The 19,743-nt window shown below is 45.6% G+C and overlaps 1 protein-coding gene across 4 annotated transcripts in view; it reads left to right on the top strand.

Annotated features, from left to right (window-relative positions):
- The window catches only part of LOC112453572 (protein tiptop), a 149,042-nt gene that overhangs the window by 52,675 nt on the left and 76,624 nt on the right, over positions 1-19,743 (top strand). Inside the window, exon 1 of one of the 4 annotated variants that reach the window (XM_025014385.1) lies at positions 12,171-12,724. The exons of the other annotated variants lie outside the window; for them this stretch is intronic. The gene's annotated coding sequence lies outside the window, so the exon portion shown is untranslated. Of the gene's footprint in view, positions 1-12,170; positions 12,725-19,743 lie in introns of those variants that run through there. 4 annotated transcript variants of the gene reach the window in all.

Consider the following 19,743-nt stretch of genomic DNA (forward strand, 5'->3'; position numbering starts at 1 on the left):
GCGATAAAAAACCGAAGTTTCGAATTTGACACGTCATTTGTTGTAAAATTTAACTCGTCGACTCGTCGAAAGACGAGTTTGGGATACTTGCTGAATTAATAATAAGATGTGAGATCTCGCATACGGGAGATGACAGTACAGCCGTCACTCGATACGTACCTGCTTCCAGTTCCTAGGTGCATCTATGTGTTCCTGTGAGTGGCACCAACACACAAGCGACCCGGGTCGCTCTCACTCTCGTTCGCTGTTTATGTCGGTTATAAAACGTTTTACGATATTTTCATCGGGATATCCTTTTCCTCTCTCGGATACTTTCTCCGGCGTAAACGTGGCGGCCTTCTCACGCAATCGACTTAATAATTGAACCGGACCTCGAAAAACGTGGATTAGCATACATCATCGTTTGGTGATACCCGCTGCCCCATAAGTGGATACGCGATTACCGCTGTATTTTTCTAAAAAAAAATTTTATGGATGACGATAATACGACGAGGAACGAGTCGCGAGTAAGTCTTCTTTTCAATTAAATTAATTTCGCCTGTATTAATTCTCGTATTAAATTAATTCCGCAAATATCAGAAATATAATATCGTGCCTTTTCGACATTTCGGAGGATTTTGATTAAAAATAAGTATATAACGAGTGAAATAATGAGGAACATCACTTTTGGCTGACATAATACCGATAACGCGATTCGTGAAATATAATGCAAGCGTCTTCTAACGCTAATTCAATGGTAATTGCGCGATACGCTTTGTACAACTATCTGCGACAAGACAAATGTCTCGCTCGCAGCGCGACTATGATTTAACAGCGCTGCATTATTCCGCACAAGCGGCGGGTTTTTGAGAGGTGAGTTTCTCCCGCGCGATGAGATGCTACGATGACGATTCCGTCATCGCGACATTTAGTTAACCCACCCACGATGTGCAACTCGTTTCTCATACCTATAATAAGCGGCGGGCGATAAATCTCTCGGCTCCTTGGACCTCCTCGAAGTGCGCGCGTTTCGAAGCCACCGTGTAAGATTCCCGTAAGAGACGTAGCAGCGAGAGCCTTAAACAGGGTTCGTCTCGGGAAAGAGTCTCCTTCGTGTCTTCTCGCGGTGAACGTCGACGCGAGATCTAAACCGGATGATCGGAACGTAACGTGACTGTCGCACGGAGCAGGAAGCCACGGCTTCGAAGGCCAATGAGCTTGGAATAATGCGTAACGTGCCTTCGCGCGCGTCCTCGTTCCACCTGTCCAACAGGCTTTTCCAGCCCCGTAAGTTAAAAGGGTTGCGTGAACCCGGTCGAGTTGCAATGGGTAATCTTATATATCTATCTTGCCCGCGCGAATACTTGTTTTATTCGCGCGTTGATATCGAGCTAGCGGTAAGACAGACGTAAGGAGAAACCTGGTGTTGTAATAAATCGCTAGCGATCTCGACTTGTGGAGCGAAAACAATAAGAAGACTCTGCGTTAATGAAAGAAAAATACGATTTATGGCATTCAATTAAAATAGTTACGTGTCTACTTGCGTCGGGACTGACGGAACGTTAATCTAATTAGTCGCGAGATACGTGCTAGAGAGCGTTTAAGTAGTTTCTGTATCGATATAACAAGTAACGTATAAGTAATTTTCTCTGAGACCGCTTATTCGAGTATCGCGCGTAATTATCCCCAAATTCCAAGTCCGACGGGTTTTCGCAGCGCACGATGTTCCATGCACGTTTCGCAGTTCGCAGTCGCCAGGTGTATTAACAATGCCGTCCATTGACATTGAGCTCCATTCACGTGTTAACTAACGCAAGCTCGCGTGCCACGTAATCCCGGCTGGCTATAAAGAAGATACTAAAGGTCCGCTGGACCGGAGAGAGTGCCGTGTAAATTTGCGAGGTTAACACTACCGTGTTACCTCAATGGACAATAACCTTGACTGGTGATATCAGAGGTCGCCGTTACAACGTCTTACGACGAGGCTTGCCTCTCGTTCGCTAACAACCAGGCACTGCTGGAAATGTTTCAGTTACTTTTTTCCCCTCTCTCTTTCGCCGTCTCCTTTCCCTATGTTCTTCTTCGCTGTGTCTCACTTTCCTTCGGGCATCTTACCTCCATTGCGGGTTCCTTCCTTCCTCGGCATCTTCCTCACTGACTTCTTCGAGCCTGAGCGCGACGCTGACAGAATTACGCTCGAGCCGTGCTTCTGCTCTTCGCCATATAACGAAGAGCCGAACCCCTCAGTCCTCTATGGCTCGCCATAAATATCGACGGTGACGTTTGGGGAGAAAAAAGAAACTGGCGGCTGGGAACTGTGGATGACCTCCGTCTATGAAACGGCAGTCAGCCATGCCGGTCTAACTACCGTTCGTTCTTCCTGAAGTCGAAGTGGGTCTCGTCCATTACACGCGTCAGAGGATCGTGGTCACCAGATGAATTTATTTATCCGCAACGATATTGCTACCGAAACGATCGTTTGTACTTTATATACCCTTCCATGTTTTGGACGCTCACTGCGGTATACCGAAACTCTTACGCGTTCTTTTAGGATAATAAAATATATCCTAATATTCTTTTGTTTTGAAGATGTATTTCTGTACCGAAATTTGAACGCTATCTTTCTTTGTATCTTCTAAATCGCGTATTCTGGTTAAATCAAGATTTTATAAAAATAAAATTCGACACACATAAATACACACAATTAAACGAAAATTAATAATTGTTTAACTGTTTGTATAATTGAAGATTATATATGGTCGCGATTTTATTCTCAAAAGATAGTTCATTTCTTATACGTATCGCTCGAAGAAGCAAACTGTCATCGTGACGTTCCAGTATATAGCGCAAGAAGTATTCAGCCCGCGCTTATTTCGGTTCGATTGAAGTGTAGCTTTGACATGGCGCCAGAAGAACTCTGTCGCGCTCGTGACACTTTCGGCGAGAAGCATTGAGGCGCTTGAAAGGTTAAGCGTCGGCCAAGCCCGACGTTCCTTGCATTTGTCCGATGCATCCACGGTGACGAGATAAACGATAAGCAGCGCCATTGCGAACTTTGAGCGACGATGCTGTGATCGATAGCAGAATGAGTTATACGTGACGACGACGACGACGACGATGACGACGACGACGAGGGTTACACGACCGAGGTCGCGTCTTAATGATTCGAAGAATCAGCATGACGAGGCTGTGTTCTCCGTCATGCACATCGGTTCGGTGCATTATACACGTGCCCCGATGAACGATGCCGATTTAGGGTGCGTTCCGAGATGTGCTGACAGTACTGAAAATCTATAATATACGTTACATGAATTATAGATTTTTAGTATTGTCATAGTATGTTTTGAAACGCATCATTAGGCTATCTGAAAACGAGAGCAAATCCCCTTTGCGCGAACTGGTTCAATATTAGTTCGACTATTTTCTAAATCCGTAAGCAAAATTTATAAAAATTTCGAAATTTATACATTGACAATTTTGAGGGACATTTTGTAAAAAGGCAAGAAGAAGGATAAATAATATTTGCATATACAATTAGAAAATATATTATTATTTAATTTTAATGTGTTACTTAGAAAATATATCGCGTATATAAAACAAAAGCAAGACTAGCTAAAAACTTTATTATATTACACTTTTTCTATATTTTTATTAACATGTTAAATATTGCGAGAACATTACTAATTTTCGCGTATCGCAATTGACGTTTTATCTAATATTGATTCAACCTTGATACTTTGAGTGTGCGAACGATTTTATTAATACGAAGTGTTTTTATATCGTTAGACCCGGGGGGGTAACGAATTCTCCATATGAGGTAGAATGAATAAAAATCGTCCTTGGATCGCTTTCAATGCGACATAAATTTCTATGCCGCATAAATCCTGGTAAACGCGTCGCCTGTTTTTATCATCGCGTTTAAGATCATAACTCATACTGTCCTAATTAGACTTTTCCTCCGTCCGTCCAAAGAGACAGATTCCCGCGGCGGCGTGACTTCGCGATAAGGTCGCGTTGTAAATTACAACGTTCCGATTATCGAGTGACGCACGTATTGACACTTTAACTTTCTTGATGATCGAGCAAAACAATCTTGCGGAGATAGAGATATGATTTTTCAGCTAATCCGGACGTTAGCGCTAAATTACTTGAATAATTAATAGTGTTAAGTCATTCGGTTAACATGTAAGTAATATATTGCATATAGATATAATGAATAATTATTAACGAAGAAAATTATTAAAGTAAGGGGGTATAATTATCCAAACAATTACTTAAATAAATGACATTAAATTATCTACGTAACATTCAATTGCGCTTCTTTTCTCTTCGCTTTCGTGTCTTCGATATTCTTACCCGTAGGAGAATGCCGCTCGATGATCGTGGTCTCCCGCACAGTGACTACAGGTCGGTAGGCCTGCACGCGGATACATTGTCGCTTCAGTATCGTCGCTGAATAAGCGACAATTTGTATGACAATTCCTCGATGGTCTGGTGCATTGTGCCGGCATGTGAAAGTATGGACGTAGGCATGCTGTATCCCACTGCGGCAGTTCCTACTCTTCTCCGGCTCTTTCTCTCTTCGTCATCGGAGACCACGAGTGGGTGAGGAGAGCCATTGGACGAGGCATCGAAGTGAGACGGAGAAAGAGAGCGAGATAGAGAGGAAGAGAGCGATTGGGAGCGGAGGGGAGGGAGACGGAGACAGAGAGAGATCTCCGAGTTCTCCGAGAGATCACGATCCGTGGAGCAACGGCAAAGGTCGATCCGTGCTGCACGGTGCGGCACGACGTCGCGCCACGACGACGACGACGACGACGACGACTCGGACGACGACGGTAGGACGAACGTTTATTAGAAACGGAGGAAGCGTCTCTGTGACAAATGGCGTGGTTTCATTGTTGCGCGCCGGGACCCCCGGGCCTGCACGACAACCAGGGGCCCCTCGCGCGACGTCGTAAATCTGACCGCCGCTGACGGACAGAAATCAGAACGGACGGCCGCGGGTTTCACGGTTGGAGCGCGGGCGAAAGGAGCAGCCGTCGCGGCGAGGAGGAGCGGGCCGGCGCGCGGTGGCTGGAGTTACGCCGACACCGGCCAAATATTTACGAGCTAGGTGCAATTGGGAGAGAATCCGCACACCCGGCATCTGGGATCCGATGCCGACGTGCTAGCTGTTGTAAAATTTTGACGGATCTCGTCGGCGTGACCCGCTGAGTGAAATATGTTTACCGAGTATCTCCTCACTATTTTTTCAATCATGTGCGGAACGTTTGTAAACGAATTATGCTGTCGGTGTAACCCGGACTATACAAATGCTCGAAGGACGTCGTAAAGATCGTAAAGAACTTTTTAGATGGACGGTAGACACTTAGCGGACTTAGTGTTGTTCCGAAAGGAATTATATCCTAAAGCAGGTATCGATACAATGAACTCGGAGTTTGACGTTGCAAACACAAGAAAATGATCTTTGCTTGAAAACAAATCGCAACAGTTGGGGCATTCTTATGTGTGTAGCGTCGAAAATTGAACTGCTTTTCATTAAGATATTACACCGACGGTTTCGCAAATAACTAATAAGCGAGTTCCGCGACTACAACGCGTTCAGTTCAATACCTGTTTTAAAATCCAGAGTATGATCTAGAAAGTAAAGAAGCGTAAAAGTATACAGCGCGGTACTAACAACCGAGGGGAATTAACTTCTACAAATCATTCCCGATCCGCGCTTTCAAGTCGAAAGGTTAACATCAATTGCCGGCGGCTTCGGTGAAAAAGTCGAATATCAATTTCCTCCTGCTGCGAGAGGAGGACGATGACTAACAGAAACCCAGGAGTAATCGAAGAGATAGAGTAGGGATGATAGAAGCAGAAGACGAAGAGAATGAAAGGTGTCTTATTGTTGGGAGTAAAGAGCGGGGCAGAAGGATGGAGAGAAAGAAGGAGGAGGAGAAGGAGGAGGAGGAGGAAAGGAGGAAAGGACACCGGTAGTGGCGAGTAGGAAAGCGTCAGAAGCGTGGCGGAAGAAAGGGGGAGTTCGTTAAGCGGCGATCGACCGCGGGTCTGTCAATCGGTTCGAGGGCCCGGAGAAACGAGGGGAGCCCAAGATGGCCGACCGGCAGCGTGTACACGGGGCCCCTGCTTCGCCAGCATCAGCGACTTAGCATAAATCACTCCCGCTCCGCTCCGCTCTCCCGCTTGCTCGCGCGAGCTTGCCCGCTCGTTCTCTCGGCTAACAGCCTACAGAAATGCGACCGCGCCGCAAATGCGGATCTGTCTTTGCAGCTACGTTGGCTCGTTCCGCGGCTATGATCGCATTTTGCGGCTCGTTGCGGTCGCGGGCGACACGCGATGCTGCATATGCGCCTGACCCTTCCGCTTCTTGCGCCGATGCGGCGCAACCGACTCGGACATTAATTAAATTTTGTTATTAATTAAATTAAGTAATTGCTTTTGTAGGATGAATTGAACGGTGGACACTCTGACAGTCCAGACAGTCAACTTTACTAATATAAGAAAATTATAGTATAAATCATCGTCTCTTTGTTTTTTTTACATCATAATCGATTATTTGACCAACATTGCCCTTGTCGAGAAATTAATGCAATACGCTCTGAAATGAATCAACTTAAAATAATAATTAAGATATGTTGTATAAAAAGTCGACATATTCCGCTTTTGCAAAATTAATTATTTTATTTTTTGTGATCGAATCTGCATGCACGTCACTCGCTGCAATACTTTTGCAAAAAGTTGAAAGCAGCGGAGCGTACTTTATTGCGGTTTTTAGTGTCGACTTCTTAGAACCTGCATGAGCGATGTACGTACCAATAATGCGACGCTATCCGCAAGTGATAGCAACATGCGCATATTATTCGCGCAATAGCCGGCGATCATGATTACACAAGTATCGATGCTAAACTAAAAAGATAGAGAAGGGATAAACGTGCCAAGAAAGAGAGAGAGAAAGAGAGACCAAGAGTGAAAAAGTGAGCGAACCAGTCGGTCAATCAATCACGGGAATTGATCTCGGTGGCAAGTGCAGTCACGATCAGCCAACCTGAAATATGTCGGACTTAAGAATTGATTTCGTAGAACGTGCACAGTCCGTCGTGGTTCTCTCTCTCTCTCTCTCTCTCTCTCTCTCTCTCTCTCTCTTTCTCTCTGTTCCTCTTCTCCTCCCTTCTCGACGGTCCGTCCCCTTCCCCTCTCTTTCTCTTGGATTCTGCAATGCCGTTGACACGCACGATCACTCGAAGGAGTTGGACGACGACGAAATGTGGAAGCGAAGAAGGAGAAGGGTGATCGCGATTTTTCCTCCTTCCGCGCTGGTGAAATACTTCCTCCGGCGACTGGCTCGCTTCGCATGGCTCCAATATTACGACTGCAGGAAATTCAGGGGCGAGCGGAGGGGAGAAGATGGCGAAAGAGAAAGAGAGAAAGAGAGACAGTCCGCGTGGAAAGAAGAAGGGACGAAGAAGAAAGAGCGAGCGAGATTCGCGTGGAGGGTTGGGCGAACAGAGCAAACGGACAGGTCGCTTATTTATGGCGACCATACTTCAGATATATGAACTGGTTCCCGTCGAAAGTTCGGGACGCCGCGTCTTTCCAGTTCAAAATGTATAGAGAGGTGTCCCGCCGTTCGCCTTCAAACGGGAAGATTTGCGAGGGGTCACCCTCCTCGCGCGCTATCATACGAGCTTAATTCCGTCTTCCTACTGTCGTGCGAGGCGAACGCCGGCACTCGACGCCACTACCGGTTTTATAGCGGAACGATGGGCCGGCCGAACGCCGTGAATATTTGATTACCGTAACCCCGCACCTCTCGTCGGTCCACGTACCGCGGTGACTTGAGCATTACTTGAAGCTTTATTGTTGTGCTACTATTTCTTATTGCCACGTGAGAGCAGCATGACTTTGAATGGCTCTTTGAATGTGATATATGTAGTATGTTGTTATGTTTTTTTTTTTAAGGAAAGAAAGAAAGGGGGGAGGGAGAAAGAGATGTATCTTGGCAAATTTGGAGCCGGTTCTTTAACGAAGACTTGACAAAAGGTCTCGTTGTGAAAGTAACTGTCATCGGATATTAAAAGGTTCTCCTAAATAGAATTTCGACAGTAAAAATAAATGTAACAATGTTTTTGTTTCTCAATGAATCAAGCGAAGATAATTATGTTACGCGCCAATTTAATTAACACCGTAACCGTTTTCGTAATTCTACAATAGCGCTCGAAATATAGAAAGTGTATTGTGTGTGCACGTGATCCAAACTAATTCGAACACGATGCAGTTTAACAACCATCACTCTTACGTGTCAGCGATCACGCAAATCCGCGCGTACGACAAATCGTGCGCCGATTCCAATCACCCTCCCCACTTTCCCTTCGTTTAGAATCAGCGAATCTCCGCGGGATCAGGGCGGCCAGGAATCGACTCCTTTGTCCTGAGTATGTCCCTCGTGTGCAGCACGACGTCGGTTAATTTATATTTATCCTCTTCTACGGTATATACGCAGACCGTTTCCGATATTCGAGCGGCGTTTGGAAGAGAAGCGTTTACGCGCCGAGGGAGAAGGAGTAGGAAGAGGGGCGGCCGCGAAAAGGGGCGAAACGACGATGCGGGGCGAGGATACAAGGACAGAGAGAGAGAGAGAGAGAGAGAGAGAGAGAGAGGCGATGGAGTAGATAAATAGATGGATGGGCAATATTATAACTCACCGGCTGTCATCCTGTACGGCCGAGTCAGGCTGCTAATCAGACCCCGGCGCGCACTCGCCCCTCGACCGACCCTTCACGAAAAATGGATTTATTGCCGTTCGCCTCGACTTCGGCACGCTATCGAGCTCTCTGATCCATAGAATGTAACCATCGTCGTACTATTCGCGTCGGATCCTCCCTCCGGGCCGAGTCTCTTTCTCGGGCCCTCCTACCCTCCCGACCTCGGCCTGTCGGAAACCGAAAACCGCCTCCCGAAGTTCTTTCGACTTCAATGTGGCGGAAAACATTGAAATGTCGATGCTAAATTTTTTTCGCACAATTTTCAAGATTAAATCGGATGAATCTGATGAAATTATTAAAGTTGCGTGAAGATGTAAGAGCAAGTGCCTTTGGAAGTTTAGTCACACATGTGGAAGAAATCTGATATCACAAGACCCTTATATACACAAGGATAGATTATCTTTTTAATATGATACATTGATAAAAATATTATATATACACTATAAAAGAGCTATATAATATTCATATGAACACATATATATCAATTTAATGAATTAATAACGTAACTATATTTTTATGAGACTCAGACTTCATTCATACCTTTATTTCTACTTTCCAGGACGTTTGATTACATATTCAAAAACTATAACTCTTTATCATGCTATTATATTCGAAGATGCTTTGTGTTTTTACGACATAAGCTCTGATCAAATGCCCAGTCGTATCGTTTTAAATCAATCGTTCCCTGAATCAAATTTTTTTTGTAAACAAGAAACTGCTATTATCTCTGCTCGCGTATATCGCATCGTGCCCGCGGATGCACTGTTACGCGGCGCGTAACGCACCATTCTCTTCTTTTCCGTCATCCTTCAACAGACCTCTCATCTCGTCGTGCCTGACTTATGTGCACGTGGGTGTACTCGGTTTCCAAGAGAACGCGCCGCTTTCACCGTGGTCGTTGACGATGAGAGGGTTGGATCGCGGGTAGAAGGAAGGCGAGGTAAGGTGCGGGAGGGGACTGCCGCGGAACGACAGGAGGAAGAATGGTGCGGAGGGGGGAGGGGTGACGGGGCGGAAGGAGGAGTAAGGGGTCAAGTGAGGACCAATGCATCAAGCAAACCGTGACACTCGCCTCCGCATGGCGTGCATAGATCATGCCGACCTCGTCGGTGCGCGACAGAGATGGCGCGGGGCGGGTAGGCGATTTAAGCCGTATATCGCGTGGAGAATGAGAGAGAGAGAGAGAGGGAAAGATAGAAGGAGAAGCCTTGTCCCCTCGCCTCTCTTGTCCCTTCTCAGTCCTTCGATCACCCTTCCGTCTTTCTCTTTCCCGTCGCAACTACGGCGGGAGAGCACAGATGTACGAGCTGAACGAGATAGACGCGAAGAAGAGAGCAGACGTGCCTGCGAGACCTCCGGTAACGCGAGCGTGTGCACGTATATACGCGTGTGTGAGTGCGCGCGAGCGTTTTTTCAACGAGATTTATTACCGAACTCCTAATGCTCCGGGACAAGGGAAAGGGGCCGGCGTCCCTCTTCTCCGCCTCCACCTATGCCGTCGCCGTCGCCGTCGCCGTCGACGACGTCGTCGTCGCCGTGTCGACAGTACTTCGTACCTTCTCGCCGTGCCTCCGCTCGTCTCCGCGGGTCGCTTAATCCCCCAGCTGCCACGCTATTACGAGTTGATTTACATTCTCGCACTAACAAGGGTTGAGATAGGGGCCGGAGGATGGATTTGGTGGCCCTCTCGATAGGTCGTCGATACCGGCGGACCGGACGGTCCCGGATGACGACCTATTCGGCGCGTCGAACCACAGTGAACCGCTGAACCAATCTTCATAATTGGCGAACAATCGAGTCGACAGCTTTTCCGGAAATTCCGATGGCCCCGTGATCGCTCTCGGCTGTTGTCGGTTAACCGCTGTCGCGTCAACGAAAAAGTGGATCACGCGAAACGATTCGAGCCGGCGGCGAGTCCCCGATTGTCTAATTCGTCATGTAAAAATACAGTAACGTAACTGGATACCGCTAGATCTCGGAAGCGACGAGGAGAGCGTATATAGGCTCGAGTTACGCCGGAGCAATAAATGTCTACGCTAAGAAATTTACGGCTACAAACGGCGTCATAAGCGCGAAATAAATCATTATTAAGTAAATCGTATTACTGTTTGTAAATTCTACTCTTAACCAGCCTAACTTTAATGAGATCATTATAAAGGGATTACATAATCGCGAGACGCGGCGAGCGTTTTACGCGTCGCGACGTAACCGCGCCGATCGCGCGAGGAGCCGGTCTCTCTGGTGGGGGGAAGGGGGGAGATCGAAATATTCGATCAACGCTCGATCGAACAGATAAAAATCCGAGCGGAGAAACACGAGGCTGCACTTTGTGCGGCTAAATGTTATGGGAAGCGGGAAGTCGGTTAAGTAGAAGCCGCTGCATCACTGTCAGGCAGGGGAACGTTCCTACTGAATCATTTTACATGTGGGGTATCAAAGAGCACCGTGAAACGAACGCGAAATATATTTGTTTCGTAAATGATATAGCGTATTCGTTTGTATGCTTAATGGTTCGGAATAGTTTTGGAAAAATCGAAAAAAAAAAAGAATAACAAAACTTCTACGAAAGTTTATGAAAGAGGAATTTTTTTAATATACTATTCTTTAGTATATTTTTAGATACTATTCTTTAATTTATTTTTAGATAGTCACATTGAGCGACTAATCCAACAAGTGAAATCGAAGTATTTAAAAACCGAAATTAAAGTTTGCAAAAATGAGAATAAATTTTGTATTAAATTCACATAAATGTAATAATAATATTAAGATCATTATTGCCAAAATTATTTATTACAAAAGTCAGATACGCAAAATTTCCTTCAAGTTACTACAATGTTTATCTTACCTCATAATTGTTCCGCATAGTTGGCCCAAGTTACCCAAACTTTTTTAAAACGAATTATCACGTCACTTTTTCTCACACAGTTTTTCTCATCTGCATTACCTGCATTACACTTCGCGATCGCGATGTGGCGTTTGCACCGAAATACTGAATATCTGACGAATAATCGTCGGACGCGTGTCGTTCCGAAGAAATCGCGAACGGGGTGAGACGGATCGGGGCAGAAAGATTCGGAGGGTTGGAGAAGAGAAAAAGATAGAGAGAGAAGGAGAAAGAAAAAAAAAGGAATCAGCCTCGAGACACATCGTCACAGAAGACGAGAAGGGCGACTCGCGAGGAAGAAAGACTCTCGGGAACTCCGAAGAGTGGGATGGGGGCGTGGGTGGAATGGGCGATGGTGGGGACGGGAGAGAAACACGGCGCCCCGCTAGGAAACTCCGCTCGGTGGTGGGGACACAGTTCAGGGCCGCGGGGAGGGAAATGACGGCACAACGAGTAGGGGCAGACAACGCTACGATGGAGGGGGCAGAGGTGGGGAAGATGACCGCGGAGCCGTCAGTGCGCCACGTGCTGCCGTCGCGGGTGGGTCTTCGCTTTCGCTCCGTTCCGTCGGCGGGCCATGCACGCTGTCGCGTTATCGTGATATTCCTCCCTCTCTCACCGTGGTGAACCGAATCGAAAAGGACGGGTGCGCGTCACAGTTGACAATCGGGGGTGCGTGGGAAGAGTTGCGACGAAATGCACGTCTCCGCGCGATGACGGATGACGGTGCGAGCGAGGGTGCGGAGCGTTCCGAGCGGAGGAAGCAGAGTGACCGTTGAGGACCACGCGCGAGAGAAGAAGTTTTAGTGAATGGTGAGAGTCGTTGTCCCTCGCCCCTTCCCCGGCTCGATCCTCGTCCACCCCCCTCGTTAAGTCGTGTTTACGTCGCGCGGAGCTCGTCGTGGCGATGACGTGGTGATATGGTGCCGAGAGTCTCGCATCCGAGGCGCATCCCGATGCTCGCCGTCCCAACGCCGCGTTGCTCCTGTCGTGACTCCTGGACGAGGACCGGCGTTGCGTCTGAGGTGTCGGCGGCAACGACACGTCGGGACCGACGTATCCTGCCCGGTGGAACCACTACTTCGTGGTGAGTGTGCCGTGTGATTCACGCCGTTTCCGGTGATCGTCGCGGGCAACGTGTCATTGTTGATTATATTATCGATTACTCCCGTCCGAGGAGCTTCTAATCTTGCTCAAAGTCGTGTGCGAATATACACATCGGAATGTGCTCACCCGTCCGAGTGCCGTCACATGCTGTTTTGTTTATTCGCTCGCTGGGAAGTAAACAGTGAAAAAAGGCGATACGTCGAGGACTAATGTCTGCTCCGAAACGTAAAAGCTAGAGTGTGAGTTGTGTTTGATAGGCCTTAAAGATATTACTTCATTCCAGAGCGTGTCGTTTTTTATATAGTGTTTACGTGAATAATTCCACGTCTCACGACGTCACACGCAAATAGAGAGAAAAAAATTTATCTTCTCAGTTATTCGTGCAGAGAGTGAACAGTTTACTCCGAAACGCGTGACTTAAACTTCAGTTTGCGTTGAGCCTCGGTGAGGATTATCAAAGTGTCATGCACGAAAGTTTTAATTTGGAAAATTCAGTTTCGTTAAAGTCCCTTTTTCATCACTCTTTATAACCACGACGGTCGTGTAGAGTGCCGCAAGCAAATTTCACTTTACCGTTCCATCTCGCAAATTTTCGCGCGTAAATAGTTTTCGGGGAAGGATCATACGAGTCTCCGCGTCGGAAATAAATATCCGCGAGAAGTGCAACGCGGTGGACTGTCCGCGCAGTGTTTAAAAAGAACGGAATTAAAAAAAAAGACGAAGGGAAGAAAAGAAAGATTACCGCGGCGTGGGTTCGCGCGAGCGCGATAGCCTGCATAAACAAAAGTGCAGGGTGCGCAGCAGGTGGCGGGGAATCGCGTGTAATCCTCGTGCCACGTCCGGATCGTCCGCGGAGAGCCGCGGTCGCTTCTACCCCTTTGGAAAATTAACGTCGCGCCGCATTAACCTCGATCAAGCGTGTGCCGCATCAAAGCGTAGTCGTGGATTAAATCACGCCGCGCGATTCTATTTTCGCCGTGTCCTCGCGGCGCGATTCGGATTTTCTCTGTCACGCGTCTCCTGTCCCTCCACGTCTTCGTCCGTCCCACACGTACACTTACGTACGAACGCACGCTCTCTTTCTGCCTCAGTGTGTGTGTGTCTCTCTCTCTTTCTCTCTCTCTGTCTCTCGCTATCTTCGATTCCGAAATATCTTACGAGCTGTCAAGATAAAAACGCCGTGATTTCCTATAGCGCGAGTGACACATATTAAAGCGTTCAGACCTTGTAAAATATGATATTATATCGATGTGATGTGATGTGATGTGCAATATGTGAGATTATCGACACGTATTCGACGGGCTAATTTCGATTTGGGTCGAATTTTGATTGGTAAAATGTCAGTATGTGACTAGATGTCACGCGTATCATAATGTATGCGACAATTAGAATGAGAATAGCGAATGCTATTTTTGCTGTCAAGCTTATTTTAATTGTATTAAGATTAATATGACAAGATTAAATGGACTTCTACCATTTAAAATAAAATTATTTGTAATAATTGTATTGATCTTATTTTTTTTTTATTAAAAAAGAGTACTATTTTGCTTAAAATATTATATTGTGTCGAGGAGCCTTAAAAATATTATTTCATTTCGGAGCATATCGTTTTTTTATTGATAGTATTTACGTGAATAATTTCATGTTTTTACGATATTACACCTTTATATTATAGACGTAATGTGAATAAAATAGAAATTTGCTGCTTAATTTGTTATTCTGCATATATATACAGAATGGCAAATAACGTTTATATTTGCTAAAATGTTTCTTTTCATGTGAAAAATGACAATAATAATGTCATTAATTCGCGAAGTTTATTTGCTAAAAGTTTTATATCTTTAAGACGCGTAATTACGTGTCAATTTTCCCAACAAAATTTAACTCTAATCTCTTAACTTTATTCTACAAATTTTTGATCTCTTTCGCAAGTATTGTCTATAATGAAGACAGAAGTCGTAATAGGAATAATGTAATAATGAAACTATATAATTGACTATAATTACTGATCAATATTTCATGATGATCAGAATTTAAGTATCTTCAATTTGATCCTCAAATCTTTCCGTCTTTAATTGTCCTAATTGCATTTTATTTCCTACTTGCGTCATCCGTAATGAGAAGCGCGATAGAAAAAGAGATAGAGATAGAGAGTGTGTGAGAGCATGTCTATGCGTCATGCTGCGTGTGGTTTACCTCATATCCGCGCTAATTGTCAGTTCATCAATATCGTGCCTGAAAAATGCATTTTTGAGCGAGCGCACTACGGGGGGAGCATAGAGCGTCGAGTGGACGCCTCCACCCTTTTGCCACCCGCCAGGCCGGAGGGTTGAGGGTGGGTTCGGGGCCGCTTCTTGACACGCTTTCCATCTTCGGTCTGATGGATGCGGTAAACGCTGGCGTTGACAGTGCGTTTTAATTGCGAGGTCCGCGTTACTGAAGCCATCCGAAGTGGGTCTCGGCTGACGGGATTGAAAGCGCGCGTCATCGCGACGAGAGATTTTTTTCTGCCGCGCGCGCGGTGCGATACCGGTGTGACCGGTGTGCAGCGATGGATCACTTCGATCAACGATCCACCGCGACGTCAGGCCCCCGCGGACTTCGATTCCGGGCCGACCGACGGCCCGACCCGATTTTTTTGTTTCCTTTTTTTCTCTCCGTTTTTTTTTTCTTTAACGGGAGTATTTACTTTGCGCGCTTCTCCGCGCGCGAACGAATGCGGAGCGAATCGCGCGCGGAAGTTCGAGCGGCGAAAGGAACACGACGAGACGTTGCGTCTTTATCGTTAACCTTATTTCGGGTCGAGAGAGCCCGCGACGCAATTAACGGGATGCAACGAGTCGAATAAGGCGCGGGCATCGCGATCGGAGAGAGCCGGCCTGTCAATCTTCTTGCTCCATCCTTGGAGAAGTGGTGCATTAACGCGCCGAGTCGTTCGTGGTGCGCGCACTGCCTGCCACACGATGATTCGCAATTATACGCGTCGATACTCAACGTTATGCTTTTTCGTCCTGTCGATGGTAATCCCGAAGTCGTTTCGGACCGGACAACTGAACATTTTGTTTTTATTATTGCACTGTCCGACGATCAATATAAGGAGACACGTTTCGGAGCAATTACTGCAGTTACGTAACTTTGCAAAGATTTAATTACGGTTTTGTTTTACGCTGCATTGTTGCTTCCCTCGCGTAATTGTGGAGCACTTTGTACATTAAGAGATGCATTATGAATTCGAGAAAACGTAAAGCGCAGAGACGAATAGGAGACAACTTCCGTTTGCGTAAAATAACATGTACATGTTATTTTAAACTACTGTGCTTACACTTGCGCTTGACGAATGTAAACGTGAACGCGAATTAGTTTATTATTTTAGTCTCGGACACCTGAGGAGAGAGAGAACTCTTCGGGGTAGCGTGAACCGAGCGAAGTGTGTTCGCATATTGCGTTCACGTATCAATATAGAGATGTTTATTGCATGCACGATGCGCGCGTCTACGTGAAATGAGACAGGCTGTGTTGTGCTTAGACACAGATCACATTTAGCAATTCATAGAAATTGTTTCGAGAGCCTGTCTAGATAAGACTCGTTGACGGATGTTTAACATACATCGTATTTTTTATTCGTTTTTTTATTTGTCGCCTCGAATAAAGTTACAATAGCATAATAAATTGCTTAATGTCGACTATCCTTACGTGACGGCTCTTGCATGTAGCGTACAAATCAAATTAAGATTTTACAATAATAAATCGCACTGTGAGACTAACGTAAGATGTGGAAAGCAGCAATGATTCTCCCACAACTTTATCTTTTACTCCGTGGAAACTGCGAAAAAGTTATAGGAATACCTGACGCACATACGTCTTATGAATGTAACATATTTTTCACGGTCTTTCATTATTTTTACACTAACTCGCTATAAACAATACGCTTTTTCGCGTCACACGCACGTGGTGGCAGTCGCCGGATATTTACGAGACAATCTGACGTGACAAACATCGTATGGGAAATAAATTCTATCACGTATCTTTCGTCATTAATTAAATAACAACTTTTTAATAGGCACACGCATAAACGATTAGCAAGCTTTTTATCGGATATCGAGAATCAACTCGGCGATTAGAACAAGCACTGCGCGAATCTATAAACACATATATTAAATATATATATGCTCGTAAATCCACTCTTCATCGGTCATACGACTTAAAATTCGTTGACTTGCAATGAAGCGGACATGATGTCACCGGACAGCGATTAAATCCGCCGTGTCATCGTGAGACGCTCCCGACATACGTATGACGAGTCATTACGGATTCATGGGAATCAAAGCAACCTCGCCGTAAATATTGTTTATTGCATCTCGCTGGTCGTCGAATTAATTCGTGAAATCATTAACAATGTTAGCCAGACGTTTTCGTGACTCTGTCGACCGGTCTGTCCGAGACGCTAAACGCCTACGCTTGAATCGAGCATATAGATAGAAACTATTGCAACAGGATTAACGAGGCAAAATTGATCGATTGTTCTCTAACGCGTAACCAAGCTTTTTCACGTATTGTATTGTTTTTCGCCCAGCTTACGTCGTGTCGGTCGTGTCGCCTTGGCCCGTACGTGGATTTCGACAAATCGCTGTCTAATCGCGGCACGGCGATCGACTCGCGCGCGGAATGCGCAATGAAAATTTGTCGTCGCCGTCGTAAATCCACGTCCGCGCGCGTAGTCGTTCCTCCGCGGAGAGCCGCGTTGCATCACGTTCGTCCGCGATAGGGAGTGCTACGACTCCGTTGATTTATGAGTCAGTTTCGTAAGAGCGTAATGACGAGGAGGATTGAGATTCCGCTTTTACGTGTCGGCGGATAACGACGCGGTATCGAAGATAATTATCGCGCGCGTTTTTTTTCCACTCGCAGTGGGACAGACTCCTTCGAGATGCCTTCATCGTTATAATTTAACGCACGAGAGGCCGATAATAATACCGCGGCTAGAGAAATATCTATTCCTCTGTCATCGCTCCCCTGTATTTTGTTGCCCGCTTGAATCGCGACCCGCGAGGAGGATGATTGAGATGTTCTATCGCGGGTAAATGAATATTTTTTTCCATGCTCGCGTTATACGCATTCGCAGCCTTATATCGATCTGCAATTACTACGAATTTTATCTAAATATTTATCCACTTTTAGACACTTTTCTTTAGACATTACGTGAGATTTTTTTTAAATAACTCTCCGAACTACGCTATTGTGAACAGTGATATGTAAATATGTGATACAATAATTAAGTGATAATTGTTAATTTATCTAAGCTCCTTATTGGATTTAACTTTCAAGATAAGATAGTGAAATCCGATCCAACAGATCTATCTCGACGTGTATAAATCGGCAGATAAGTGTAGTATACCTGATTCGATCAATCTGGATTGACAGATCTATTCTAGCATGCCTGACGTAACGGATCTGATCTGTCCTGAATCTAAAAAGGGATACCCTCTGATTTTTAAGGACACGACTCGCGTCAGAGGAGTGTAGAAAGGATGAAGAACACACATATAGGAGGATCAGAGCGCGCACCTTCCTGTCCCCTTCTCTTGTAGCTATTTGGTTGTCAACTCGTCTATCCATCCATGAAGACCCGTCAGGATACTCGAGCTGCACCGAGCTTGCTCCCCTTATTCCTCGTGAACGGATTAATAATAGAATCGTTGTAAGCTCACCTGCCAATGTCGCCGGGTTAAAAGGTCCCTTTGATGTTCGCCCGCAGGATTTCGCGACGCAAATGAAGGATGCTCCCCCGCGCGGCGTCACGAAACGCTATAACGCTAATGAGACACGCATACGAACGCGCGTACCAAGCAATTAATAGAATATCATTAGAACCGTTCGTTGCAGAAACGTGAAAAAATGTATATACATCACGTTTAAATTGCAGGTCGATTATCGGCTTTGCCTCACTTGTAGTCATTAAAGTCGCGTTAACATCGTGTACATTCATGAATATTTTATGTGTAAACAGACGTCTGTCCCAAAATTTTACACCATGAGATAGTCGCTTCGTTAATACGAGGTTCTGAAAGTTTGCAAGATTTTCAATGTTACGTTTAATGCTCTTATTTATTTAACAAATACAATTTATACGTATAAGAATGTTGTGCAAATATGTATACATATTTGTATATATATTATAATACATATGATATATACGTGCATTGTGTGTGGCCTAATGTAATTATTTTTTATATACATACAGTATTTTATATTATATCATAAAAATATTGTATTAATAGATCTTTGCCCAGATCTTTGATGAAGACCTTAATTTGAATATGTTAATTCACATACAGTCGTATCCGTGATTTCTCTCGCGTACACACTTTCTAGATGTGTGCTTGCCATTTAATTTCTGCGAGTTCTCATAGTGCATCATTAGCTCGGAACAGTTTCCAATCGCTTCTTTTTTTTCCGTTCCTCCTTACCGTATCGATGAGCTCTCCGGCGGTATTCGTTAGTACGGGCGTACCGCTCCTAGATAGCTAATGCGAAATGCAAAAGGGAGTAGTTTCGCCGTGTGTACGTATGTGAGTGTGCGCTGACACGTGTAGACACGCGCCTAACGAGGACGCGAAAGCGCGCAAACAGGCTTCGCTTGCGTCTATACATGTGTGTGTGTATGTGCGTACGTGCACGAAACACAGGCTGTTGTATACACACGCTCGAGAAAAACACGCACACATTTGCGCTCATGCGCGCGCGCACACACACACACGTACGCACATACATGTCAATAGCACACCCCCGCGATCCAGTACCGCCTATTGAAGTCCGCGATGACGGGGCCCGTCTGTCAGCAGATCAAAGCTGAAGTAAGCTCTCTTTGTGATGCTTTGCCGGGTTGGTATTTAATTATGTATGAGATCGATATTCGGGCCTTCGGGGCTCGTTGTCCCCCTCTTTCGCTCAGCTCTCTCTCTCTCTCTCTCTCTCTCTCTCTCTCTCTCTCTCTCTCTC

The sequence above is a fragment of the Temnothorax curvispinosus genome, unplaced genomic scaffold (genome assembly GCF_003070985.1).
Source record: "Temnothorax curvispinosus isolate PA1 unplaced genomic scaffold, ASM307098v1 QBEX01004528.1, whole genome shotgun sequence".
Classification (NCBI taxonomy): Eukaryota; Metazoa; Arthropoda; class Insecta; order Hymenoptera; family Formicidae; genus Temnothorax; species Temnothorax curvispinosus.